This window comes from Dermochelys coriacea, chromosome 8 (assembly GCF_009764565.3).
Source record: "Dermochelys coriacea isolate rDerCor1 chromosome 8, rDerCor1.pri.v4, whole genome shotgun sequence".
NCBI classification, from domain to species: Eukaryota; Metazoa; Chordata; order Testudines; family Dermochelyidae; genus Dermochelys; species Dermochelys coriacea.
Genome location: NC_050075.1, coordinates 15418653 through 15446632, shown reverse-complemented (window position 1 = coordinate 15446632; position 27980 = coordinate 15418653). Strand labels below are relative to the sequence as shown.

General features: G+C 46.0%; 1 long non-coding RNA gene across 1 annotated transcript; it reads right to left on the bottom strand.

Moving 5' to 3' along the window:
• Nucleotides 1-50: 50 nt before the first annotated feature.
• Nucleotides 51-27861, bottom strand: LOC119860237. Its single transcript, XR_006273893.1, has 4 exons — nt 25953-27861; nt 19060-19206; nt 2687-2864; nt 51-991 (listed from the first exon to the last, which is right to left on the bottom strand). It is a non-coding gene; the product is annotated as an uncharacterized LOC119860237 (long non-coding RNA).
• Between the last annotated feature and the right edge of the window lie 119 nt (nt 27862-27980).

Sequence of the window (27980 nt, the reverse complement as noted above, 5' to 3'; positions counted from 1 at the left end):
GTGCCTCTTTGCTGAGAAAGCCCATCCATGCGTGTACTCAGCCTGTGAACACAAACACGGGATTGGGCAGCGAAAATATGGGCATATACACAAAATAGATGCCTCCCTTCTCTGCTGACTGGCTGTTTGCTCCACCTCCCTCCCATCCCCATCTTCACAGTCCCTTCACCTCAGCCTCACTGCACACCTGCCTTCCACCCTCCAATTCCTTTCCTCCTTTTTCATTCCTTTCTTCCCTTCAACATCTCGCTCTTTCCCTTTGTCGGCTTTGCTAATTCCTCCCCAGCAAGACTTCACCCAAAGAAACAGAAAAGAAACAAGTCAACAAGAACAAAAGATAGTGGAGCGAGCCTGACATTTGCAATCATCACACTATTCACTCTGCTTGTATGTTAGATCCCTTTTGTAACCTTTGTCTGCCTTTTCTATTTTGCTAGCAAGCTCATATAGGCTCTAAGTGTGTACAGGGTCTAGCACAATGGGGTCATGATCTTGGTTGGGTCTGAATCACAGGGACCAGTGACTACGAAGTGAACTGATAACGATGCCTTACCCAGCCTTTTGCTGCAAAGTGCCAGAGATATACCCAGGATGAAATCACTCCACTGCAAGTGAGCAACATAAAAGTGATGAAAAGGAGTTTCTCGGGAAAAATGACAAGTTTTGCTGGCACAAGCTGTCCTTCTCGCCTCCTCCCATTTTGCAGGAATGAGAGTGAAATGTGCTTAAAGCAAAGACAGAAAACAACATTAACTGTCTTGGGAGAGATTTTCCTTTCAGAATCCTGGGAATGTCTACACGGCAATTAAACACCCAGGGCGGGTCCATGCCAGTTGACTCACAGTTGTGGGGCTCACGTTAATGGGCTGTTTAACTGCAGCGTAGACATTCAGGCTCAGGCTGGAGCCTGCTGATGACAACCTTTGCTTCCTTTACTGCAACTTATCCGATGAGAGAACACAAAAGTCAGTGATCAGAGTGAGTTTCAGTGCTTAAAAAAAAAAAAAAAAAAAAAAAAAAAGCTGTAATTGGCTGTATAGCTTTGAATTTGAGCAACAGGAGAGAACATAAAGGTGTTGCTCATTTCAAATCAAATGATATTTCTCCAAAGGACACCGTGTGGGAGACAAGACTGGGCAAAGAGCAGGATCAGTCCAGACATCATTCAAAGTTCAATCACCAGCATCTCACAAAGTAACTTGCAAGCCTGTGTGTTCAGCAGGAGTCCCGTTGTTTCATAGAAATCTGAGCATTTGAACTTCCAGTGTTCTACCATGCAGATAATGACAAAAGTCTGTTTCACTCTGTTCATTCTGTCAACCACCAATGGATACCATCAACAGGGGTGAAAGTAACTTAAAGGACTTACCAGTACGCAGGGTGGCCGGGCTTCTGGGCAAGGTGAGTGGGGCACGGCTCTGGGCCCGTGGAAGGGGCAGGGCCTCAGGCAGAATGGGCGGGGCCAGGGCCAGACTCCCCCCACCAGCCCATCTGTGGTGCCCAGCCTGTGTCGCCTAGGGCTCCAGCGGCGATTTAAAGGGACCAGGGCTCTGGCTGCTGCCTGGAACTCCTAGCCCTTTTAAATCGCAGAGCCCCAGGGAAGCTACCACTTCCCCACACCATGTCAGCAATCTTGCCGATATGGTCCTTAAAGCGCTGCCATGGCAGACTTTAATGTTGTCTGTGTACCGGCCCGTACTGGCAGCCACTTTCTTACCGGTACACCATACTGGCCCATACCGGCTTACTTTCACCTCTGACTATCAAAGGTCCTGTCCACAGAGTCCTTAATCTCTTTAATAGCACAGTGTGTAGAGGGCTATGCGTCAGCTCAATTGTCAAGCCCAGTTAGCAGGCATCTGTGTTCCAAGAGGTTTTTTATACGATGGGCAGGACAACTGTCTGAAAAGAGCAGTAGGGAACAGACAGGAATGGACCTACAACAGAATAGCTATACAGGGGCCTGCTCCCAATCTTAGTCTCACAGGCAGCTGCGGTGAATCTCAGAACAGCTGTTTTTTTTAAAATAGATTTTTTTCAAATAAAAAAAATTGAAATTATGTAAATATACATCATCCATGGGGGCGGGGGAGAGGGAAGGGATTTACATATCAATATCAATTTGTAAATGGCAGATTTTGAGACTGTCAAACAAACCATATTTGCAAATCTACACATCATAGTCCCCCTGGAATCAAGAAGCTCAGCCCATATAAATGTTCATTTAGACCTTTTTTTTTTTTAAATGTATTTTAGTGCCATTAGACTATGTAGCACTTACTCTGCACTGTTCTTTTCCTCTTCAAAGTTCTGCACAAATGTTAACCCTCTGTAGGCCATAGGCACATTACTATAAATTAACTTTACTGCTCCGTTGTGAGCAATTAGGTTAACATTCAAGAACTAGCAGAATTTTGGGTCTCATTCATCCCTCCCTAGTGCAAGTCCATTTGCTTCAATAGTTTTACACTAGGGTTGGATTTGACCCAATGTAATAGTTGACCCAACCACTTTCTCCACAAGGTTATTATCATTCTTGGTTTACTCATCATGAATCTATAGAGTATCTTCTGTACGAACCCTTCCTGTTCCCGGAGGATACTTTGCTCATCTAGAGCATCGCAGACTGTAATTACTATCCGCCAAATGACCAAACAAAGTTATTTGCCACGATATAGTGGCTCACCCAGCTCTCATTACAAAGTGCACAGCACTGCAGCATGTCTCACATTGTGCACTGTAACTTGCTGCTCCAGCTAGTGTAGAGTGTGTGAAGGAAAAGGAATTTCCTCTCAGTGTTTTTATTTCCAGCATGCTTAGCCTTTTCTCAGAAAGTCCCCTTCAAAACCCACTCAAAGAGAGCCCTTTAGAAGAGAGGGAGTGAGAGAAAGGGCTCAGATGGGACCAGACAGCTCTACAAAACTGTGTTCAGATCAAGGAAAAAGCATCTTAAATGTTGCCAAGAGAATATTACTTATAAAACGGGGAGCGTTAATGCTTCATGACAGCCACTAATGCCAGACCCCTTACAAAACGGTCCCACATTATTCAGCAGCAGTGGTCCAAACCACTACAGCTTGTATGGGTGTTTTGCAAGTATAGTAAGATCCCCTCCATGTGTGCACATGTGAGTTGTTCAGATCAGGAAATATGGGTTCTCAAAATCATTGAGTTAAAACAATGAGTGAGCAAGGTCACTGCCCCGGACTACACTTACTTTGTAGTATCTTATTGTACTTGCCATTATTCCACTCCATTGACCCAGGGTCTGTCTGCACTGTCGGCTGGCCTGTACCAGCTGACTGGGGCTCACAGGGCTCGGCTGTGGGGCTTTCATTACTGTGTAGACTTCCAGGCTCTGAGTTGCATCCCAGGCTCTGAGTCCATCCCACCCCACAGGGTCCCTGAGCCCAGGAGTCTACGCAGCAATGAAACAGCTCCCACAGCCTGAGCCCCAGATTGTCTTTCCTGTGTAGACACACTCCAAGAGACTTGGGAGGGATAAAGAGAGAGAAAAAAAGAAGAAGTTCTTTGTTTTAAAAATATCTAGGGATCATCCCTGCCACATAGTGATAATGGCTCTTATGGGCTTGATCCTGCAATGTGCTGAAAGCTCTCTACTGCTACTGGCATCAGCTGCACCAGGTCCTTACTTCCGGTCAGTCAGTGTAGCTCTGTTGGCTTCAGCAGAGCTGTGCCAGGGTACAGCCATGAGGATCTGGCCCAACTGGCTTCTGTAGGAGCTGAATGTACTCAATATCTCTCCCCAGCTGCTCACCACCTTCTGATAGCAATAGGTACCCAGGGAGGCATACTGGAGTTGTTTGCAATGCGCACATCACAGGGCATCTTTGCAGGACACAAACCTTAAAGGGATGTTGTCAGCAGAAAAGGCCCCAATCTGTCCGACTTGCTTTTTTTAAATGAACTATTGTTTGCATGTAACACAGAAGAACTACTATAAATGAAAAAAATTAAGGGGGGGAAGTCTCTGTGTTATGTTTCACAGCATACAGACAGAGAAGTTAAATAAAACAAAATACTCTTGCTGGAAGGTTGCAACATAACTCTACTTTATTTCTTCAGTTCAGAAGAATAGCACACAAGAACCCCAAAACAGAGAGAGAGAAAAAGAAAGAAAGACAGAAAGAAAGGGGCTGCTTCCTAAAACGGAGAGGCACATCTCCACTACCTTACTCTAGACTGGCTGTGTGCAGACTGACTGCTGGCAGACCCAGATCGCACCATGCTTTCCGGCAGAGCTCCCTAGTCTGCAAGCAGAACCAGGAAACTCTTCTAAGCATTTAAAGTGACAGCCTACAGTTTCAATACACCACATTCTTTTTAATTTGATTTGTTTACTTTGGCATTCCACAGCATACTGCGTATAATCAGTTTCAGTGTTTTCCCTTATATAGTCAGTCTGTTTCCCTTGCTCTGCATGTGGGCATCTTTCACTCTAACAGAGGCAAAAAAAATAATTTTAAAGCACAAGGCAATGATGATGAAACCATGATGAAATATTAGGTACAGTACTTGACACTACTTTTTAACTAAGTTCTTGCAATTGAAAAGATTTCAAATTGATGGTGTCCCATTATTGAGAGGCCACTGCTGTGACTTGTAACATCCTTTCTTAGCTGATTTAATGTCATCTTCACCTGCGATCTGAACAAGAGTGCACTGAAGTCAATGGGAATCTTTTCATTGGCCTTTGATAGACTTTGGATCAGGCCACTAGAACTTGCTCCCACTCCCTTTAGGGGACATCTTCACTGCAGAAGTAACTTTAAATTCTGTTCTTGGTCCAAACATCACATTCTTTGCAGACTTCACATTGGAGATACACCAGAACTTTGGTGTCAGCTCTGGCCAGCCAGCTGCATGCTGGGAAGATGTCCTCTTGGTCACCATTCCAATCAGATGGAGCTCTGTACAGGAGCTGGAGAAGTGCATTTGCTGGTCCTGGAAGCCAGGTGTGAACAGTGGTTTCGAACTAGAACATATTTTTTTGCAGTGATTCCCTCTGCATTCTGTCTGAGTAAAATCAGACGTGGAGCAACCAATTAATCTGAATGCAACTCACCCTGGAGTAAGCAATGACTCAGTTTTTTGGTCGTTTGTGGTTTTTATTCCCACCCTCCATCCCCAATCATCATCTTTTACAGGTAGTCTCACCATACTAATCTTTTTAATAGCATTCTGTGTGATAGGTTTTTAGAGTCTGAGCTAAGTAAAGTCAAAGGCAAAATTCCCATTGATTTCAGTGGAAGCAGGATAAGTGCCCTGAGGCTTTGAGTAGGCAGCTAGAGACACTTTGGGCCTGGTTTTCAGAAGTGCATCCATAGCCCTAGCTGAAGTCAGTGGGAGTTGCAAGTGATCAGCACCTCTGAAAATCAGGCCCCAAGTTTAGTTCCTAAGAACTGAGACACCTAAAAATAAACAAGTCACTTTAAAAGTGACCTTTGAAGGTGGAAAGGAGGAGTTGTGGCACCTTAGAGACTAACAAATTTATTTGAGCATAAGCTTTCGTGAGCTACAGCTCACTTCATCGGACATTTAAGGTGGCACAGTGAAATTGACAGGGCGAAATTATAGTTCCCACTCACTTCTCTAGTTCAGAGGCTCTTGTTCTTTTACCAACTGGATCATGTCTTGTGGACATATCCCCAGCCATTCACGACGGCATAATATCCTTGAGCCAACTGTTTACATGGAAAAATAGTGCTAGGAAAGTAATGCCTAGTAAAGCCTCTCCTACGATAGTGCTTGGGGTATGCTATAGACCTCCAGGATCCAATTTGGATATGGATAGAGCCCTTTTTAATGTCTTTAATAAAGTAAATACTAATGGAAACTGCGTGATCATGGGAGACTTTAACTTCCCAGATATAGACTGGAGGACCAGTGCTAGTAATAATAATAGGGCTCAGATTTTCCTAGATGCGATAGCTGATGGATTCCTTCATCAAGTAGTTGCTGAACCGACTAGAGGGGATGTCATTTTAGATTTAATTTTGGTGAGTAGCGAGGACCTCATAGAAGAAATGGTTGTAGGGGACAATCTTGGCTCAAGTGATCATGAGCTAATTCAGTTCAAACTAAATGGAAGGATTAACAAAAATAAATCTGCAACTAGAGTTTTTGATTTCAAAAAGGGCTGATTTTCAAAAATTAAGGAAATTAGTTAGGGAAGTGAATTGGACTGAAGAACTTATGGATCTAAAGGTAGAGGAGGCCTGGGATTACTTTAAATCAAAGCTGCAGAAGCTATCGGAAGCCTGTATCCCAAGAAAGGGGAAAAAATTCATAGGAAGGAGTTGTAGACCAAGCTGGATGAGCAAGCATCTTAGAGAGGTGATTAAGAAGAAGCAGAAAGCATACAGGGAATGGAAGATGGGAGGGATCAGCAAGGAAAGCTACCTAATTGAGGTCAGAACATGTAGGGATAAAGTGAGACAGGCTAAAAGGCGAGTAGAGTTGGACCTTGCAAAGGGAATTAAAACCAATAGTAAAAGGTTCTATAGCTATATAAATAAGAAGAAAACTAAGAAAAAAGAAGTGGGGCCGCTTAACACTGAGGATGGAGTGGAAGTTAAAGATAATCTAGGCATGGCCCAATATCTAAACAAATACTTTGCCTCAGTCTTTAATAAGGCTAAAGAGGATCTTGGGGATAATGGTAGCATGACAAATGGGAATGAGGATATGGAGGTAGATATTACCATATCTGAGGTAGAAGCGAAACTGAAACAGCTTAATGGGACTAAATCGGGGGGCCCAGATAATCTTCATCCAAGAATATTAAAGGAATTGGCACCTGAAATTACAAGCCCATTAGCAAGAATTTCTTAATGAATCTGTAAACTCAGGAGTAGTACCGAATGATTGGAGAATTGCTAATATAGTTCCTATTTTTAAGAAAGGAAAAAAAAGTGATCCGGGTAACTACAGGCCAGTTAGTTTGACATCTGTAGTATGCAAGGTCCTGGAAAAATTTTTGAAGGAGAAATTAGTTAAGGACATTGAAGTCAATGGTAAATGGGACAAAATACAACATGGTTTTACAAAAGGTAGATTGTGCCAAACCAACCTAATCTCCTTTTTCGAAAAGGTAACAGATTTTTTAGATAAAAGGAAATGCAGTGGATCTCATTTACCTATATTTCAGTAAGGCATTTGATACCGTGCCACATGGGGAATTATTAGCTAAATTGGAGAAGATGGGGATCAATATGAACATCAAAAAGTGGATAAGGAATTGGTTAAAGGGGAGACTGCAACGGGTCCTACTGAAAGCGAACTGTCAGGTTGGAGGGAGGTTACCAGTGGAGTTCCTCAGGGATCGGTTTTGGGACCAATCTTATTTAATCTTTTTATTACTGACCTTGGCACAAAAAGTGGGAGTGTGCTAATAATGTTTGCAGATGATACAAAGCTGGGAGCTATTGCCAATTCGGAGAAGGATCGGGATATTATACAGGAGGATCTGGATGACCTTGTAAACTGGAGTAATAGTAATAGGATGAAATTTAATAGTGAGAGGTGTAAGGTTATGCATTTAGGGATTAATAAGAATTTTAGTTATAAGTTGGGGACGCATCAATTAGAAGTAACGGAAGAGGAGAAGGACCTTGCAGTATTGGTTAATCATAGGATGACTATGAGCTGCCAATGTGATATGGCTGTGAAAAAAGCTAATGCGGTTTTGGGATGCATCAGGAGAGGCATTTCCAGTAGGGATAAGGAGGTTTTAGTACCGTTATACAAGGCACTGGTGAGACCTCACCTAGAATACTGTGTGCAGTTCTGGTCTCCCATGTTTAAAAAGGATGAATTCAAACTGGAGCAGGTACAGAGAAGGGCTACTAGGATGATCCGAGGAATGGAAAACTTGTCTTATGAAAGGAGACTTAAGGAGCTTGGCTTGTTTAGCCTAACTAAAAGAAGGTTGAGGGGAGATATGATTGCTCTCTATAAATATATCAGAGGGATAAATACAGGAGAGGGAGAGGAATTATTTAAGCTCAGCACCAATACGGACACAAGAACAAATGGGTATAAACTGGCCACCAGGAAGTTTAGACTTGAAATCAGGTTTTTAACCATCAGAGGAGTGAAGTTTTGGAATAGCCTTCCAAGGGAAGCAGTGGGGGCAAAAGATCTATCTGGTTTTAAGATTCTACTTGATAAGTTTATGGAGGAGATGGTATGATGGGATAATGGGATTTTGGTAAGTAATTGATCTTTAAATATTCAGGGTAAATAGGACTAATCCCCTGAGATGGGATATTAGATGGATGGGATCTGAGTTACCCAGGAAAGAATTTTCTGTAGTATCTGGCTAGTCAATCTTGCCCATATGCTCAGGGTTTAGCTGATTGCCATATTTGGGGTCGGGAAGGAATTTTCCTCCAGGGCAGATTGGAGAGGCCCTGGAGGTTTTTCGCCTTCTTCTGTAGCATGGGGCATGGTTGACTTGAGGGAGGCTTCTCTGCTCCTTGAAGTCTTTAAACCATGATTTAAGGACTTCAATAGCTCAGACATAGGTGAGGTTTTTCATAGGAGTGGGTGGGTGAGATTCTGTGGCCTGCGCTGTGCAGGAGGTCAGACTAGATGATCAGAATGGTCCCTTCTGACTTTAGTATCCATGAATGCGTTTTTAGTTTCTCTTACTGTGATTTAGCAGCTGGAAACAAGGAAGAGAACTCATGCTATGGGGCCAGTCATCTCCCAGCAGGCCACAACTTGAGAATATCTGCTCTAGAGCACGCTGCCCTTGAAGGAAGTGTTCATTTAAGGAGAGTCCGTCCACTTTTTGAGCATGATTCTCTGAGGAAACTGCCTCTGAATTTCCCAGCAAGAGAAAAACTAACTTCCCCTCTGTCCTATCAAGATTTCCCATGGGTCGGAGCGGCACATGAAGTAATACCTTCTTGGCAAAGAAAACAGTGAGGGAATCCTGGATGGTTAGTGAAGAGGTAACAACTGAGAACAGGTGATAGCTCAGGGAAAGCAACCACTAGATTTAAACATCTGTAACACATGGAGTGTAAATGTGAATCTCCTTCTTTTATAAAGTGCTTTACATTTTTATGCACTGTAGAGACACTGGGCACTTAACTCTTGTGACTCCCTATGAAGGAGGCATGTTCTATAGATAGGAAAAGCACGGCACAAACAGGTGAAGTAACTTACTCAAGGGCATCCAGCAAGGCAGCGGCAGGGCCTGGATTAGAACTCTTGAACTACTGAGTCTCCTCTCTGTGCTCTTTCTTCTGGACCACGCTGCCACAAATAGCTCAGCTGTAGCCCATGTCAGATGAATTTGTGGGCTACACTAAAGTTTCTAGTTGTGATGTGCTCTCCTCACATAGTGCAGGATGTTGCACGCTGGCTAATTGTCACACGAAGACAAGCATTGTCAGATGAAGTCCCACCCCATCTAGATTGAGGGCTCAAAGAAAAACTGGCCAGCGTAACGCCCATACCAAATACCAGATAAATCTCAAAACATTCACCAAACCCATACGTGCAGTCGTAGAAACGAGCAAGTGCATAAATCATTGGCCTTGGGCAGTCTCAGCAGAGAGAATAAGGCCTGACCTGAACAAGAGGTAGTTTTTAAAACAGCAGGGATGCACTGATAGGGTGACCAGACTGCAAATGTGACAAATCGGGACAGGGGATGAGAGGTAATAGGAGCCTATATAAGAAAAAGACCCAAAAATCGGGACTGTCCCTATAAAATTGGGACATCTGGTCACCCTATGCACTGATGAGAGTGGGGGCAGCACATGTGGGAAACTGGCCCTGCATCTGCTGTATGATCAGATGTCCTCAGTCTCATGGGACCCCTAACAAAGCAGGTGGAGGCGGAAGGAGCCTTTTTCTTTTGTGAAGTGGGGAAGCAGCATGGGAAGAGAATTTGGGCATGTCTACACTGCCGTAAAAGACCTGCGGCACCACGTCTCAAAACCTGAGTCAACTGACTCGGACTTGTGTGGGGCTTGGGCAGCAGGGATAAAAAGAACAGTTTAGATGTTCAGGCTTGGGCCAGAGCCCGGGCTCTGAAACTGCATGATGGTGGAGGGTCTCGGAGCCTGGGCTCCAGCCCAAGCCCGAACATCTACACAGCTATGTTTAGCCCTGCAATCCCAAGTCAGTTGACCCGGCTCTAAGACTTGGTGCCATGTGTCTTTTATGGCAGGATAGACACACACCACACAGCCCCAAATTCAGGTTCTGACAAGCTATTTCTCAGTTTTCCCAGCAATGACGTAACTAAGTAAGACACCTGCAACTTTAATGTTAGCAGCCAAGAAACCAAACTATTATATCAGCTAATAGACCACAATACCTGGCCAAGAAACATGTGGGCCTAAGCCTTAACTAGGTCTCTCTGATACCCATAGCGCTGCACTCACCTGCTTCATCTGATTTCCCAGTAACTGTCTGAAAGGAAGCTTACTTCAGCCTGCAGCTAGTGAGTCAGCTGGAGTTAGGTTTTCACCACTGTTTCATAATGAACTAGTTGTGGTTTTCCACTCTTACATTACAGGCACCTCATGTTTCATACAGAGGAATAAGAACCCATGGGTGACTTTATTCACCAGGATATAATTAATGAGTATCTAAGCCCGGCTGTTTGTAGTACTCAGTTTATTCACCTCCATAATAATAAAAATAGAAGAAACTTTAACTAGAAGTTCACCTCCTTATAGACCTTTCTAGCACTGTGTAAAGTATGTGGCAGATGGGATTCCATTCAGATTTCTTAGCATTTCCTCAAATATCAGACTTTTGTGAACCTGAAGTTTCCTAGTCACAAGGATCATGTTCCCCTCAGTGTCTCTCCCAGAACACGCTCTTTGCTTTGGAGGAGACAGACGTAGCAAATGATGGAGGAGTAATGAGAAGGGCCAGTGTGACTTTTGAGAACACTTGCTGCCTTCTGTACCTCTGCTGAGCAAACCACAGTGTTTCCTGCACTGAGGTGTGAAACACAAAATACTTGACACAGGGCCTAGCAGACCAACCGTCACTGGTAACAAACAGAACAGTGATCGTTTCCTGGTCTTTAATGTATAAATCAGGGAGCACCGATGTATCTGTTTGCCAGTGCATGATCCTTGTTACCACTTAAGAAGGGATGTTCAAGGAGTTTTACTCCAGTATGGATTTATCTAATCCCTTTTTAGCCTATTTCCTACCTAGGCATTTCTAGTGGGTCCATTACCATGGTATCTAGGCTCAAGGGGCCTGAACTAATGGCTGCTGAAGCCAGCGGGACTCTTTCCTGTGACTCCAATGGGCACTGGATCAGACCCTGAACACAGAATTAAGAATCACCTAACAAACTGTCTGCAGTGACATCCTCCTCTTCCCTACCTCTTGTGAGGTTGTGATGCTGGTGCTTAGGTGCCAGCTCATGCCAGGGCCCCTAGGCATAGGTGCTGGCTTCCTCTGGACCCAGGGGGGTGTTCAACCCTGCACTCCACCCCAGGCCCTGCCTCCACCCTATCCCTTCCCCCACATCTCCACCCCACCTCTTCCCATCCCCGCCCACTCCCCCCCAGCGTGCCCAATCCTCACTCCTCCCCCTCCTTCCCAGAGCCTCCTGCACGCCGTGGAACAGCTGATCGCAGCAGGCAGTAGATGCTAGGAGGGAGGGGAGGCGCTGATTGGCAGGGCAGCAGGCAGACAGCAACTGCTGGGGGAAGGAAGGAGCTGGCTGCCAGTGGGTGCTGAGCACCCACAAACTTTTTCCCATGGGTGCTCCTGCCCTGGAGCACCTATGGAGTTGACGCCTATGCCCCTAGGCCTCAATGAACACTGACAAATGCATAGCTGGAAACCAGTCTGGCTCACCTGTGTGTTAGCATTGTTAAAATAGATGTTAAATTGATAAGAATGTGTTTAGACTTCATGAAAGAGCAGGAACTTTTTTTTTTTTTAAATCATCTGGCAATGCGCAGGGATGAATAACCCTTTTTTCTACAGACTTCCTGATAGTACCACAACACAGCAATAATATTTGTAGATCCCTTGTCATCCTCCTAAACGTTTCACAGCTATTCATTGATTAATTCTCACTACAGCTTTGTGAGATAGGGCATTGGTACTTTACAGGAAGTGTGGCAGAAAGCGTAATTGAGTCAACTGCTCAACACCTCAGAGGGAGTCAGTGTCAGAATAGGGATTGGGGTGAAATCCTGGCCCCGATGAAGTCAATGGGAATTTTGCAATTGACTTCAATGGGTCCAAGATTTTGTCCTAGAAATCAAAACTTCCTTATTCCAGTCCTGTGTTCAGAACATATTCCATCAGAACTCATTGATGAGAGTGAACTAAAGAGACCAGGACTAATCTCTTCAGAACCCAGCATGAAGGCTTGTAGAAGACATTCTACTGCATTCTTCCAGTTACAGTGGGGAAATCATCACAAGTGATGTGGTTCATGAGAAACTATCCTGCTTTCTCTTCTTGGTTAGTGTTATCTTTTGAGGTTGGCTTCTACATCAAAGATGGTCTTAAAGAGGGGGAGTCATTTCCTTGTAAAACCTTGATTTTATTTTGGGCAAAAGCTGGGCAAGGCCTCTCCTGTCTCCTCACATTTTAATATCTGATGGCTATATTTATCAACAGGAATTTGTCCTCTGTGGGATGTAGAAGCCAGAAGCAAAGCATCGCTGTTGCAAAGTGCAGAACAGTACATATTTTGAAATAGAACAAGACATAGTACATTGAGGAGTGAGTCTGGTTTTTGAGGGAGCCTCTGGGGCATACAAAACCACCTATACAAGTTATAATAGCTGATGTGAGTCATTGCTGGTTTTCAGACAAACAGCTTTTCTAGCAAAAGCTTTCATGCTTAGCTAAGGCGTTTGTGAAATAGAGACACTATTTTAAATGTGTCACTTGTTGTTCTCAAGTATCATGCAAAAGAAAACCCCAAATCCATCATCCAAAACGTCAATGAAAGATGCAGCAGCATTAATGGGAGTCCATATCTTCCCTCCAGTTAGGACATTCCAAGATGGTAGTTCCCCGTAAATTGCAAGCAATGTCTCAGTTATGGGTTAACCTTCTCCAGCACTGCTCAGAGACCGCAGAGGGATAAGACTGTCAATTGAACTTTCCCTGTTATCCGCATGTGTGTTTGGGGAAGGTACAGCTAGAGATTTTGTCAAGTTGCAGCCTCTGTTTATTAATACATCTAATGCATTTGGGTTGTATTTGCAGTGCACCTGCTCACTGAAGCAGAAACCCTAACAGTTAAATGATCCATATACCAGAAAATTGAAGTTCAGAAGAAAATGTTCTGTCTGCAGCCAGAGAGTCCTGAATGTGGGTCTCGTCTACAGATCTATCTTGCCTATTTTGAGCCAGATATAGGGGCCTAATCCTCCAAGGTTCTCAGTGTCTTCAGTACCCATTGAAATCTATGGGAGTTGAAGACAATCACCACGCGTGAGTGGAGAGATGGGGAGACATTCAGGGCCAGCATACTCTTTGTCCATTTGCATACATTGGCTTTGCCTATCCGCAGCAGAATTTAATTGCAGAGTTCATTTTTTCCTATCAGATCAAATTATGTTACAAGCTAAACATGTAATTTTAAACCTAATGGAGGTTAATTAAAAGCTGAATAAATCTGAAACTCTATGTCTCGGCACAGCACTAAGAATTGCTAAAAGACTAATACTACAAATACAGAAATCCAAAAAAGCAACCAAAAATTGAAGACTGGACTGGAGCACAGACATTGTTAGCTTGGCCACCATGGAAAGAAGCTGTATACCATAACAGAAATACCCAAGAAAAGCTCTCAGAAATATGTAATGCCTTCCTGAAAGTATCTGAATTATCTTATTGAATACATGGGCCTCCCTTTACCTTACCCTCCTCTTTACGCAAATCCTTCCCTCCCTTTCTCTATTCCCCTCCTCTGAGTTTTGCTTCTGTAATTTATCTTATTTTAATATTTTTAAACAATTGGATTTTTATAAACAAATTTTGTCTGTAAAGTGTTTCATATAAATAAATTATTTGTATTTTAACTTTTCACATTACATTTCAAGTATAGCTACGTTTAGGTAGCAAATGGTTAATATAGGGAAAGTTTATGTATTTTGAGAAGTTTACATATAGTTTATGTTTTTTTCTGTATATATATTTTAAAAAATTAAAAAGTTAATAGGGTTTTGGGTGTTTTTGCTTTGTCTGTCAGATCTCACCAGCCTCCATTGCTCTGCCACCATTCACGGCAAGGCAACAAGTGGCCCAACACACATAAGAGAAATAGGCTGAATGAGGGATTGTAGGGGCATGGGAGCTAAGTGCAGCACCAGGGGTGGAAAATCAAGGCCCAGGCCTGAAAAGGTTGCCTGCAGAGAAACAAGCAGAGCAAAAACCAGATCTGGCAAGTGTTTGGCACCTCTGTGCAAGGCCTCACATAGCACTAGGAGGAGGGAAAAGGCAGCTTCTTCCCCTTACTATGTTACAATGCAATGTTTTGCATGGGAAAGACACACCACAGGGTACAGCTACCTTATGCGTTTTTTACCCCTCTCTCTTGCTCAAGGTGCTCCATAAAGCTCTCCTCTCAGAATGGTTAACAGCACAGTATTTCATAGCACCTCAGCTTATCAGTCAGTGCCCTGAGGTCAGCCACTATTCTGCCAGAGAGCTATCTGTTTCCCACCAAGCCCATACATCTGGGATTTACTAGTTATCTGTAACTCCTATTGGGGAAAGCAGAATTAAAACACACATTGCAATGTTTCATAGTAGCAGCCGTGTTAGTCTGTATTCGCAAAAAGAAAAGGAGTACTTGTGGCACCTTAGAGACTAACAAATTTATTAGAGCATAAGCTTTCGTGAGCTACAGCTCACTTCATCGGATGCATTGCACACGTTGCAATGTTATTGCTAATTTAAACTACAGACAATTAAAGTTAAAAGTATGATCATTTACTACACACCTTGTTATAAAAACACCAACATAGCCAATTAACAAATAAAACAGACTCAACTGTCACTGAAACCAGGGCTGAGACATGACTGGGTTAGTGTTTTTGTGCCTGTAGGTGATTGAAAACCATGGGAAAAATCTTGAAGTAGCAGCTTGCAGGAAGAAACATTTCTGACCCAGGGTCCTGCAATTTTCCCTACCCGCTTACTGCTCCTTTCCTCCTCTGTGCCCCTCACACCCACCACCCCAAGCATGGGAAACACTCCTACAGTGCATTCAGTACGCCAAGGTTACATTTCTAGTAGTTCCTGGCAATTTGTAGCCTCAGTGAGCAGGTAATTATATAACAAATTCAATATTAAAGTGATGTCAGAGTACTTGCAGTGAAGTGGAGCACACAGGCCCTTCAGGTCTGTCTTTGTAGAGGCAGCCATCAAAATCCCAAGAGAAAATTTCTCAGTAATCCCTCAAGGGAGTAGTATATAGATTACTAAAGGAAATACAAAAGTCCAAGAGAGTAAACTGTTGTTTTTTGCCATGCACAGCAAGGACAAGCTCTCACCAAACTGAATAGCTTTATTGCTGTGGCCTTATATAGCTGGCTGAGCTATCCCAGAATCCCCTGCATTAGGATAAATCAAACTGCTGGCTCATGCCTATCCCTGCTATGTAGCATCAAACTGGAAGCCCCTATTGATAAGAAACAAAAGCTCCCTGGGGACTCTCAATTACCAAAAGCCTCTAAACAAAACACACAGAATATATAGATAGTGAGAGGATTAACTATCCTGGATTAACATTGAAGGTATTATTAGGCTGGATTAACACTGAAGGTAAAAAAAAAAAAAAGGAGTACTTGTGGCACCTTAGAGACTAACAAATTTATTAGAGCATAAGCTTTCGTGAGCTACAGCTCACTTCTACAACTGACCGCTATTCCTACCTACATGCCTCTAGCTTTCATCCAGATCATACCACTCGATCCATTGTCTACAGCCAAGCGCTACGATATAACCGCATTTGCTCCAACCCCTCAGACAGAGACAAACACCTACAAGATCTCTATCATGCATTCCTACAACTACAATACCCACCTGCTGAAGTGAAGAAACAGATTGACAGAGCCAGAAGAGTACCCAGAAGTCACCTACTACAGGACAGGCCCAACAAAGAAAAGAACAGAACGCCACTAGCCATCTCCTTCAGCCCCCAACTAAAACCTCTCAAACGCATCATCAAGGATCTACAACCTATCCTGAAGGACGACCCATCACTCTCACAGATCTTGGGAGAAAGACCAGTCCTTGCTTACAGACAGCCCCCCAATCTGAAGCAAATACTCACCAGCAACCACACACCACACAACAGAACCACTAACCCAGGAACCTATCCTTGCAACAAAGCCCGTTGCCAACTCTGTCCACATATCTATTCAGGGGATACCATCATAGGGCCTAATCACATCAGCCACACTATCAGAGGCTCGTTCACCTGCACATCTACCAATGTGATATATGCCATCATGTGCCAGCAATGCCCCTCTGCCATGTACGTTGGCCAAACTGGACAGTCTCTACATAAAAGAATGAATGGACACAAATCAGACGTCAAGAATTATAACATTCAAAAACCAGTTGGAGAACACTTCAATCTCTCTGGTCACTCGATCACAGACCTAAGAGTGGCTATACTTCAACAAAAAAGCTTCAAAATCAGACTCCAACGAGAGACTGCTGAATTGGAATTAATTTGCAAACTGGATACAATTAATTTAGGCTTGAATAGAGACTGGGAATGGATGAGTCATTACACAAAGTAAAACTATTTCCCCATGGTATTTCTCCCTCCCACCCCCCCACCGTTCCTCTGATATTCTTGTTAACTTCTGGAATTAGCTTACCTTGCTTGTCACCATGAAAGGTTTTCCTCCTTTCCCCCCCCTGCTGCTGGTGATGGCTTATCTTAAGTGATCACTCTCCTTACAGTGTGTATGATAAACCCATTGTTTCATGTTCTCTGTGTGTGTGTATATAAATCTCTCCTCTGCTTTTTCCACCAAATGCATCCGATGAAGTGAGCTGTAGCTCACGAAAGCTTATGCTCTAATAAATTTGTTAGTCTCTAAGGTGCCACGGGTACTCCTTTTCTTTTTGCGAATACAGACTAACACGGCTGCTACTCTGAAAGCTCACTTCTGTAGCTCACGAAAGCTTATGCTCTAATAAATTTGTTAGTCTCTAAGGTGCCACAAGTACTCCTTTTCTTTTTGCGAATACAGACTAACACGGCTGCTACTCTGAAACTGAAGGTAAAGAGACTCACACATCCACTGCTTACATCATTCATATAGGAATAGGAGATTAGGAAAACTCTAGCATAAACAACATATTTTAACACACAGTGCTCTGGCCCCAGGTAAGACTTTCTCATAGCACTCTCCCTCTAGTGACAGCTTCCACTTCCTTGCAACTTTAAGAAGAAAAAGAAACATGACCTTCAGTCATGCTTGAGTGTTGATGTAAGCAGGAGAATAGTCCCTCTATTATGGGGAACTTTCCTGGCTTCTTCACTACCCCGGTGAAGTGGGCTAGCAAAAGGATCTGAGTCCTCGCTCCCACTTCCTTTACCCAGTGGCCTCCCTGCCCTCGAGGGCTCCCCTTCCACTCTCCTGTCTGGCAGAGTCCTCGTAACCCCAACAAGGCTGGGCGCAGGATTCCTGGGGGGCTCGACCGCCAACCCTGCTGTGGTCACCTAGGACAGGGGTTAGGGTGTCCCCACTCCGGGGTACTCTCTCTGCACTGGACACTTCTCTGACCCACTGACCATAACATACAATTAAAAGCAAATACAAGTTATTAAATCAACAATTAATTTAAAAAAGAATAAGGAAAAATGGGAAAGGTTAAAGGGAACACATCACCCCGCTCTGTGGCAGGGAACATCACAAACAGTGTCTCTGAAACATCAGGGCAGTTCACAGTCTGTTCCTTGTATGTCCCAGGCCTTCTTCTCAGGCCCTGGCTGTGCTGCAGGGATGCTGTAGGTTGGACACTTGCTCTGGTGGTGGCCACATGCTCTCAGGCTCTAAGTGGTAGGACCCTTCTTCCCAGTGTCACCCCCGCCCTGTTGGGGTTACGATCCAAGCCTGGCCTGCAGAGCCTCTTGGCTGAGGCGTCTCCCTGTGCTGGGCCCGCTGCCCAGGGTCCCCCTCGCTCTCCCCAGCTGCTCACCGCACCCAGCTCCAGACTGCTCCAGCCCCAGCTCCACCGCTCTGTCTCAGCACTGCTGCTGCTCTGCCTCCAGCTCCCTGGGCTGCTTCTTTGGTCCCTCTGGCTCTGGTTGCTGTAGCTCTGCTCCCAGGACAGTCTGCTCTGCAGGCTGCTTCTGTGACTCTGCTCCCAGCACTGACCTGCTTCCTGGCTGCTTTTCTGGCCCCTCTGGCTCTGGTTGCTGCAGCTTTGCTCCCAGGGCGAGTCTGCTCTCTCTGGGCTGTGCCTCTGGCTGTGGGGCTGCAGCTCTGCTCCCAGCACAGGGGCTGCTCTCTCTGGGCTGCTTTTCTGGTCCCTCTGGATCTGGCACAGCTCTGCTCCCCAGTTCAGCTTGGGCCCCTGCTTTCTCCTTAGCTCAGCCAACTCTGTCTGACCCAGGCAAGTCCAGCTCACACAGAGGATGGGACCTCCCTGGCCTCCTGACTCCCTGATTAGCCTGCCCGCCCTGTCATTCAGGCTGACCTGGAGCATTGGCCTCTCCCCGTTGTTCCTGGGAATGTCAGTCTCAGGGTCCTGATTTCCCATCGACCCCCCTTATAGTACGGGGAGCTAGCAACTAAAACACCCCCACTGAATGTTAGTAAGGGGGCAACAGTCCCCTTACATTGACGTGGGTTCATCTATGGTAGTGCTCAGAAAGGGACTGCAACAGACAAACTCTTTCTTCTAATTATTTTTTAATATTTATATTAAGATAGTACCCAAAGGCCCTGACCAGAATGAAGGCCCCATTGTGTTAGGTGCTGGACAAACGCAGGGTTAGATGTGGTCTGTATCCCAAACAGCTTTCAGTCCAATCTCTCAGTCTCTTACCAGTCAGTGGAAGTGTTCGCAGTGAAAGGATACTCAGATCTAGCAAATGCAATGAGTCCAAGTCAAGACACACATTTTCCTTGTGTTCTGCAGCACTGTATTCCTGAATTATTTGGTGACAGATTTCAGAGTGGTAGCCATGTTAGTCTGTATCGGTAAAAAACAACAACAAGAAGTACTGTGGCACCTTAGAGACAGCACTCCTCGTTTTTTTTGCTGAATTATTTGGAACCTTCATGTATGGAAAATCAGGCTAACAATTGTGTATTGTAGACCAGTATAACTGAAACCATCTGACAACCCATGTGCTTGGGCAAGAAGAGGCAGAGAAGGTGATACTGCAATAATATAATCAAAGGCATAGCTCCCAATAAACTTTACTGCCAGTCTCTGAACAATTTTCTAATGCTCTGGGACTTACAGTTTGTACTAGCTGTTTGGGGTGGGAGGAGCCATTACTGCCTAACTTTAAATGGAGGGAGGAAGGAGAGACACAAGAGCCTCAGAGGCAGGACAGAAAGAGCAAAGAGATGGTGCTGACAGCAGAGACAGAGCACAAAAGTGGGGGAGTGTGGCCTGGCTATGTAGGGAGCAAGATGGGGTTTTATTTGTCTTGCTGGAGAGACACAACTGCCAATATCCTGGTGTAACTATCTCCCTTGATCTTATCAAAAATAGCATTTATCAAAAATAAACTGCCCACTTGAAACTGTGATGGAGCTTAACTAAGAATGGAAGGACTGCAGGTAAAAATACTGAAATGCACTTCAGTTCAGTGATCAGGAAGCAAGTGACAAGCAAGCAAGGGAGAGAGAGGGGATGAGCTGAAACACCCAGTGCCAGGAAAAGAGAACTGAAGCAACCATCATTCTTGGGAAAGGAGAAGTCCCTGGGCCTGATTCTGATGTTTCTTAGCCAAATTTGACATCAGTGTAGCTCTGCTGATTTCAGCACAGCTATTACCTGATTCCTACTGGTGTAAAATTGGAGTCAGGTCCTGCCACGGCCAGGGAGCAGCCCAATAGCACTGGGGAGCCCACAGCACTGTGTGATGATGGACACAGTGGTGTTATATTTTTAAGCCATTATTCCTCTTCTCAGGCAACGCCTTCTCAGGGGACAGGGAGCGGTTGGATAGGCGTGGGAGTCCCGGGGGGAGGTCTATCAGGGGTGGGGGTGTGGATACTAGATAGGGGTCAGGGCAGTCAGGGGGCGGTTGGATAGGGGGTGGGATCCCAGGGGGGCGGTTGTGGTGGAAGGACCCGGGAAGGGGCGGTCAGGGGACAACGAGCAGGCGGGGTTGGATAGGTGTGGGAGTTTCAGGGGACCTGTCATGGGGCAGGGCTATGGATGGGGTCAGAGCAGTCAGGGGACAGGGGGGGCTGGATAGGGGATGAGGTCCTGGGGGGTGGTTAGCGGTGGGGGGTCCTGGGAGGGGGCAGTCAGGGGACAAAAAGCAGGGGGTGTTGGATGGGTCGGGAGTTCTGAGGGAGGCAGTCAGGGGGCGGGCAGTGGGAGGGGGCAGATAGGGGGCGGGGGTCAGGCTGTTTGGGGGGGCACAGCCTTCCCTACCCAGCCCTCTGTACAGTTTTAGAACCCCGATGTTGCCCTCAGGCCAAAACATTTGCCCACCCCTGTCCTATCATGATCTCTGGGAAACTTCTCTTTCTATCCTTCCTGGCCAAGGTCAAGGAGATTAATATTCTTAAATGTACTAGTGAACGTAGAGAAGGCTATTTCATCCTAAACATTCCTTTCACAGAAAAAAGAAAAGGAGTACTTGTGGCACTTTAGAGACTAACATTTATTTGAGCATAATTTCGTAGCTCACGACAGCTTATGCTCAAATAAATTTGTTAGTCTCTAAGGTGCCACAAGTACTCCTTTTCTTTTTTGCGAATACAGACTAACACGGCTGCTACTCTGATTCCTTTCACAGTAATTTTAAATGGGTTCGATCTGCCCAATGGTGATTTTGTGTGTATGTTTGTGAAACTTGAGTAAAATGGTTTGGCCAGTTCTGAGAGGCATGGGGGGGGAGGGGGGAGAGAAGGGAGGAAGGAAATACACTTTCTATTTTTAAAAGCAATAGTTAAAATAACAGAGAGGGCTGCATGGGTCAGGGGATTGGAAATGAGAGACAGAGATGTTGATCTCTACTTTACCGATTCAACTCCACCTCAAGTCAGCAGAGAAAGAAAATAATTACTGTCTAATAGCTAAAAGGTTTTCCTCCTTCCCCCCCTCCTTCCTACTGGTAATAGCTCATCTTAAGTGATGACTCTCCTTACAGTGTGTATGATAACACATTGTTTCATGTTCTCTGTGTGTGTATATAAATCTCCCCACTGTATTTTACACCGAATGCATCCGATGAAGTGAGCTGTAGCTCACGAAAGCTTATGCTCAAATAAATTTGTTAGTCTCTAAGGTGCCACAAGTCCTCCTTTTCTTAATAGCTCTGACTGCATGAAATGATTTGTTCATTGCAGTTCAGTCTGTCCACAGCGCAGAAGCTACCATCACAAATAGCCTTGGTTAGCATCCTTGCTGTTTGCCTCAGAAGAAAGGTGAGAGGTCCAAATGGGCACAGAGACTGACCTACCTACGAGTCTCCATGGGAGATGCACATCAGGGTGAAGAAACCGGCATTAGTAGTATCCTGGGGCTGACTAAAGGATGTCAGTGTGACCAGGTTTGATAGCCTGGTGTGTTCCAGGATCACTAGATCTCTGGAAAAATATCTAGTATAAACGAAAAAACCTAAGTGACTGGAAATGTCACTGCTGCACAACTAATCCGTAGCAATTATTTTCAGTCTACTGCAGCAGCAATAGCCAGAATGTCCAGGGATTTTGGATGTCTACTGCGATCATTTAGAACTAAATCCACTACCAATACAGAGACAGGCTCTAATGAAGGTTAAAACTTAGTAAAATAATTGAGACTCACTGGCCTAAAATGACCCACCAACTGCATTTTCTCTTTTTCTGCAACCCATCTAAGGTTCAAATTTGTGGGAGGGGCAAAATCATAGGCCAGCATCCTTCATTTGCCTCTCCACTGGTCCCTGCAGCAGTACCCTCGGCCCTGGCAAGACAACTCTGATCCCAGCCTGGTGCAGAGGGGAGTCCCAGTGGTGGGTGGGTTAGAGAGCAAGCCCACCCCACACTCGCCTCATATCAATGGCTACTGTCCTGCAGGGCTGCGCCTGGTTCCCTGCTTCGGGTGTTCTAACCCTGCTGCACAGGGTCACAGTGCCTCACAGGTTTGGCCTAGCTGTCCCCTGTGCCCAATTGAGTGAGTGGCCAAACCTGAGTGGTGCTGTGACCCCCATGCACCAGATTGCAATGCTATTCATTGGAATTTGGCCCAGCTGCTTCTCAGTCATGAAGAAGGGGTGGCTCACTCTAGATCCAGTGTCCCGCGGCCTCCCCTCTGCACTGGGACCAGGTTCCTTTTAGAACTTTCCAGCAACCCACTGTTTGGAAAACACTGGCTTGGCCAACTTTTTGTGCCCTCCTATCCCTACAGTCTTCCATAACACAGATCCTCCAACTACTGCAGGCCCCTTTCTTACACCCGTTTACCAGTCATTTAAAGGCGTTAGCAAAATCTACCAAAGAAGTGACAACATCGCTGAACTTACGTTCACCTTTGAGCAGCCTGGGAAATGCTAACCACAAACATGAAGTGTACATCTCCAAAGCCACAACCTCTCTCATCATCAGTCGTGTCATTTTATTTGAGCTTATTACATTACAGAAAAGAAGTAGTGAAAGGCTCAAAAGTGCACTTTAATGCAGATTGAAATATAATCTCCCACCAGGTTCACAGCTTGTAAATTAGGCCTTTCGTTCCTTCCTATGTGTTATTTAGATCCAGGGGAGCTCTCAAATAATGTGAATGAATCTAATGTGCAAGGGATGAATAAATCCATCCCAGCAGTTTTAACATGACAGATGGTCAGAAAATATTTGAAGAGTTCAAAACTTCAATGAAAACATGCGGAAAAAAATTGTGGAATTTGTTGTCCAATTCTAATTAACACTTCTAGTTTCACCTTTAAAAGGGAGCTGTCATATTTTTATACACGCATATAGCAGTTTTCATCTACAAGTGCTTCGCGAACATTAGCTAATTATGAGGAAGCATAGTCTTATTGGTTAAAGTTCAGGATTAGGGCTATGTCTACACTACCACTTATGGCATATAACGTATGTCGCTCAGGGGTGTGAATAAGCCACCCTGAGAGACATAAATTACACAAACCTAGGCTTCTCCTACTAACATAGCTGCGTCGCTCATTGGGGGTGGATTAATTGTTGACAGGAGAGCTCTCTCCCATCGGTAGAGAGTAGCTCCACTGGAGAATTTACATCAGTGCAGCTGCATTGGTTCAGGTGCATCTGTAAGCGCTCTGGTACAGCCTAAGCTTCAGATTTGGGTTTCACCACCAGTCCTGGCGCAGAGTTCCTATGTGATCGCAGCGTCCCTCATTGTCAATTGGGGATCATACTTCCTTAAATCACTAGATGATTGTGAGGAGTAAATCATCATTGTTTGTAATAAACTTGGGATCCAGTGGGAAGGCGTTATATAAATTCAAAGGATGAGATTATTAGTAAGGAATTTCATACTCATTCTATTAACAATTTAGGATCTAAAACAGCTTGCATGGTTTTCCAGAACACATTTCACATGAAAAACAAAAAGATGAGAATCAATGTTTTACAAATCCCCATATTCCCAAATCCACTTCAAATTGTTCATGCTTCAATCTGTTCTGCTCCAATACCCTTGCAAGGGAAACAACTGAATAGAACCTGGGTGAGCTAGGGACCCACTTTAACAGGCTGTCACCCAAATGTGATAAAAAGGTGTCCTTTCAACCAGCCTTTCACCTTGTTACACAAAAAACACTAGTGATCACTAGTAAAGGAAACTCAGAAAAGGAGCAGGAGCCTGTATGGAGCTTTGCAAACATATTATTGCCAGGACGTTTTAGGGCTTTTCCATATCCCTGCTAAGCTCCGTCTGGGCTGTAACCTTAGCTGGTGTAAACTGGAGGTGACTGACACCACCTGAAGACCTGGCCCTCAATGGAAGCGCTGAAAAGCTTAAGCTTTGATGGCAGCAGTGAGGTGTTGGAAGTCTCTCAAGTTGTTCTGTGTCCCCTGACATTTCTCTCAGTGGTTTAGGTCTTGTGGAAGTGATGATCCCCCCAGGTTTTACCCCTGTGTGGTCTATACCTGGGATTGTAATGATCTCATAGTCTAGTGACAGTGAAAGATGAGCACACACTGACAGAAGAGTGCTTGTATGAGAATTAACTTTATTTCCTAGGCCTTGTCATACCAAACAGGTCAGGGGCCCCTGTGGCTATCGTTACCATTGTATTGTAAAATAAACAAAGTTTTCCATCCGCCAGCTCTTGCCAGCCGGGATCCCGGCTGCTGGATCTCCTCAGCCCGCTGCCAGTCTGAGGTCCCGGCCCTACCTACCTTCTCCCTAGTTCTGGCCATTCTCTTCCTCTCTCTCTCTGCACTGAGCTGAGGGTGGGAGTGCACTGAGCACAGGGCTGGGGGGTAAAGGAGCAAGCTGGGAGTTGGGAGGCAGGGTCTGGCCAAGAGCTAGAATGAGGGAGGGGGCTCAGAGTTGGGGCAGGAGGTTTGGGTATGGACCGCTTACCTGGGCAGCTCCCATTTGGTGGGAGGGGTGCAGGTGGGAATGTGGGGGGGAGAGGTGCAGGAGCTCCCATTTGGTGCTCAGGGTGGGGGTGGGGATGTGGGGGGTGCATGAGGTGTGGGGGGGGGCTGGGGATGTGTGGCAGTGCCAGAGTCAGGGCTGGGGTTGTGGGGGAGGGGTGGAGGAGTCAAGCAGAGGGCTGAGGGCATGTGAGGGGGGTGCAGGTGTCAGGGCATGGGGTGTGGGAGGCCTGGGTATGTGTGGGGGTGCCAGAGTCAGGGCTGGGTTGTGAGGGGGGGTGAAGGAGTCAAGCAGAGGGCTGGGTGTGTATGAGGGGGGTACAGGGCTCAGCATAGGGGCCTTGGGGTGTGGGGGGCTGCAGGGCTCAGGACAGAGGGCTGGGTGTGTGTGGGGGGGGGTCAGGGCAGAGGGCTGGGCTCGGGGGGTGCTCACAGCAGGGGGCTGCAGGGAATATGCTCCTGCTTCTTCTCTGCGAGCAGGCTGACTCCACTCCGCTCCGCCCTCGCAAGGGCCATCAGCTGATCGGCTGGCAGGGACGGAGAGGAGGAGGAGGAGGAGGAACAGAGGGAAGAGGCAGGGGAGCCGGCAAGACCAAGCTTCTGCGCCTTGCCCCCTACCCCCACGGGAGGGGGCGGGGAGCAGAGAATAGCAGGCAGGACCGGGCCGGATTGTTAATGGCACTCTGCTGCCTGCCGGCACCCCATGCCATTAAAAATGGGCTCGCGTGCTGTCTTTGTTATGTGTGCCATAGGTTGCCGACCACTGAGCTAGATCCTCAGATGGCGTATATTAGCATAGCTCCATTACAGTTAATGGAGCTGCATCGATTTGCATGTTATGAGGATCTGGCCAGTTATATTTACATCTACACTAATTATCTAAGGTCACTATGGGGAGCTCTTCTTTCTATGGTTTGCATTCACTCAACAGCCCGGTGTCTCGTTAACAGGGTGGATCACGGAAGGCAAAAGCCATTCCATAGAAGAACGAACGTGGGAACATTTAATTTAGCACAGATCTTTGCTTTGTTTTGGGCAGGGAAAGGCCTTGTTAAGTGCCACTGCTTTTGCCAGCGCTTACCGAAGGTCATATCTACACACTACAAAGTTACGTCGGTTACAGCCACCAAAGTCTGCATATCACTCGGTTACTTGTCTGCTTGTGTCAGCACTGCGACTACTCACCAGGCACACTTGTGTCGATGCAAAGTGCAATGCACTATGGGAACGTATTCCAATGTGCCATGCTCTGCCATCTGGCGCAATGCTGGGGTCAAGTTCCCAGCAGGTAACTTTCTCCATCCCATCCTGCCATCCAGAGCCCATAATTTTCAAACGCCTCCCCCTGCAAACTTGCATGACACTTCTCAGTCTCTGCCATCTCTGGCTGAAGCACGGAGTCCACAAAGCTCTATACTGTTCTCGTGAATGTTGCAAATACAGGACACACACTTCCCCTGCATTTGAAGACCTTCAGGAAGTACAATAACCAGGAACATGAGAATTTCTTTGAGGATAGTTTGCTGAGAGACATAGTGAAGAACAATGCAAGATTGTTGGTAGCATTCACAGAACAGCTACAGATGATGGAGTGCTGCTTCTGGACCTGAGAAAAAAGCACTGACTGGCAGAATCATATCATAATGCAGGTTTGGGACAATGCACAGTGGCTGTAGAACTTTGGGATGCACAAGGCCATATGACTGGATCTATGCACGGAGTTCACCCAAGACCTTCAGTGCATGGACAGCAGAATGAGAGCTGCATCAGCAATGAAGAAGCCAGTGGTGATCACACGCAGGAAGCTTGCAATACCAGATTGCTACTGGTCAATGAGAAATCATTTTAGAGTTGGAAAATGCAACATAGGGCCATTGTTGTGCAAGTGCGTAGAAACATTATGTCCTGCTATGCAGGCCTGGGACACTTGGCAACGGGCAGGACATAGCAGGTGGATTTGCAGCAATGGGCGTTCCTGAACAGTGGTGGGGCGATAAGACAGCATGCAGCTCTCTATTTTGGCACCAGCCTACCAAGTACAACAGAAAAGGAACCTTTCTATGGTTTTGCATGTGTAGGTGAATCACTGGGGATGCTTCATCAACATCAGTGTTGGTTGGTCAGGGAAGATGCATGACACCTATATCTTTAAGAATACATGGCTGTTCAGAAATCTGAAAGTAGGGACATTCTTTCCTGGCCAGTGAATTACCACTAGTGATATTGAAATGCCAATAAAGATGCTAGAGGATCCAACCTACCCCTTGCTCATGAAGCTATACACTGGCTACCTGGACAGCACCAAGGAAAGATTCAGTTACGAGCTCAGTAGGTGCAGAATGACAGTTGAATGTGCTTTTGGTAGATTGAAGGGATGTTGGCAGTATCTACTCACAAGTTCAGAGCTCAGGTCAGAAAAATATCCCAATGGTTATTGCTGCCTCTTGTGTCCTGCATAATATCTATGAGGCCAAGGGGGAAAAGCTGCCACCAGTGTGGAGGGCAGATGCAAAGCAGCTGTTGACTGACTTTGAACAGCCAGACTCCTGGTTCGTTACAAGACCCCACAATAGAAACATGAAGTTGAAGGAAGCTTTGAAACAGCACTTTAAGTGTCAGCCATAGTAGTGGTCTGTGGGCCTAGAGCACGGGTGAGCAAACTATAGCCCAGGGTCTGCATCCGACCCACCAGCCATTTTAATCTGGCCCTCAAGTTCCCACTGGGGAGCAGGATCTGGGGCTTACCCTGCTCCGGTGCTCCAGCTGGGAAGCAGGATTGGGGGCCACTCCATGAGGCTCACGGAAGCAACGTCATGTCCCCCCTCCGGCTCCTATGCATGGGGCAGCCAGAGAGCTCTGCTCCACTTGCTGCCCCTGTCCCAAGCGCTGCCCCCGCAGTTCCCACTGACCAGAAACCGCAGCCAATGGGAGCTGCAGGGGCGGTGCCTATGGACAGGGCAGCATGCAGCAGAGATGCCTGGTTGCGCCTCCGTGTAGGAGCCAGAGGGAAACATGCCACTACTTCTGGGACCCGCTTGAGGTAAGTGCTGCCTGGAGCCTGCACCCCTGAGCCTCTCCCCATGCCCCAATCCCCTGACTCAGCCTTGATCCCTCTCCTGCCCTCCGAACCCCTCGGTCCCAGCCCAGTGCACCCTCCTGCACCCCAAACCCCTCATCCCCAGGCCCACTCCAGAGCCTGCCCCCCAGCCGGAG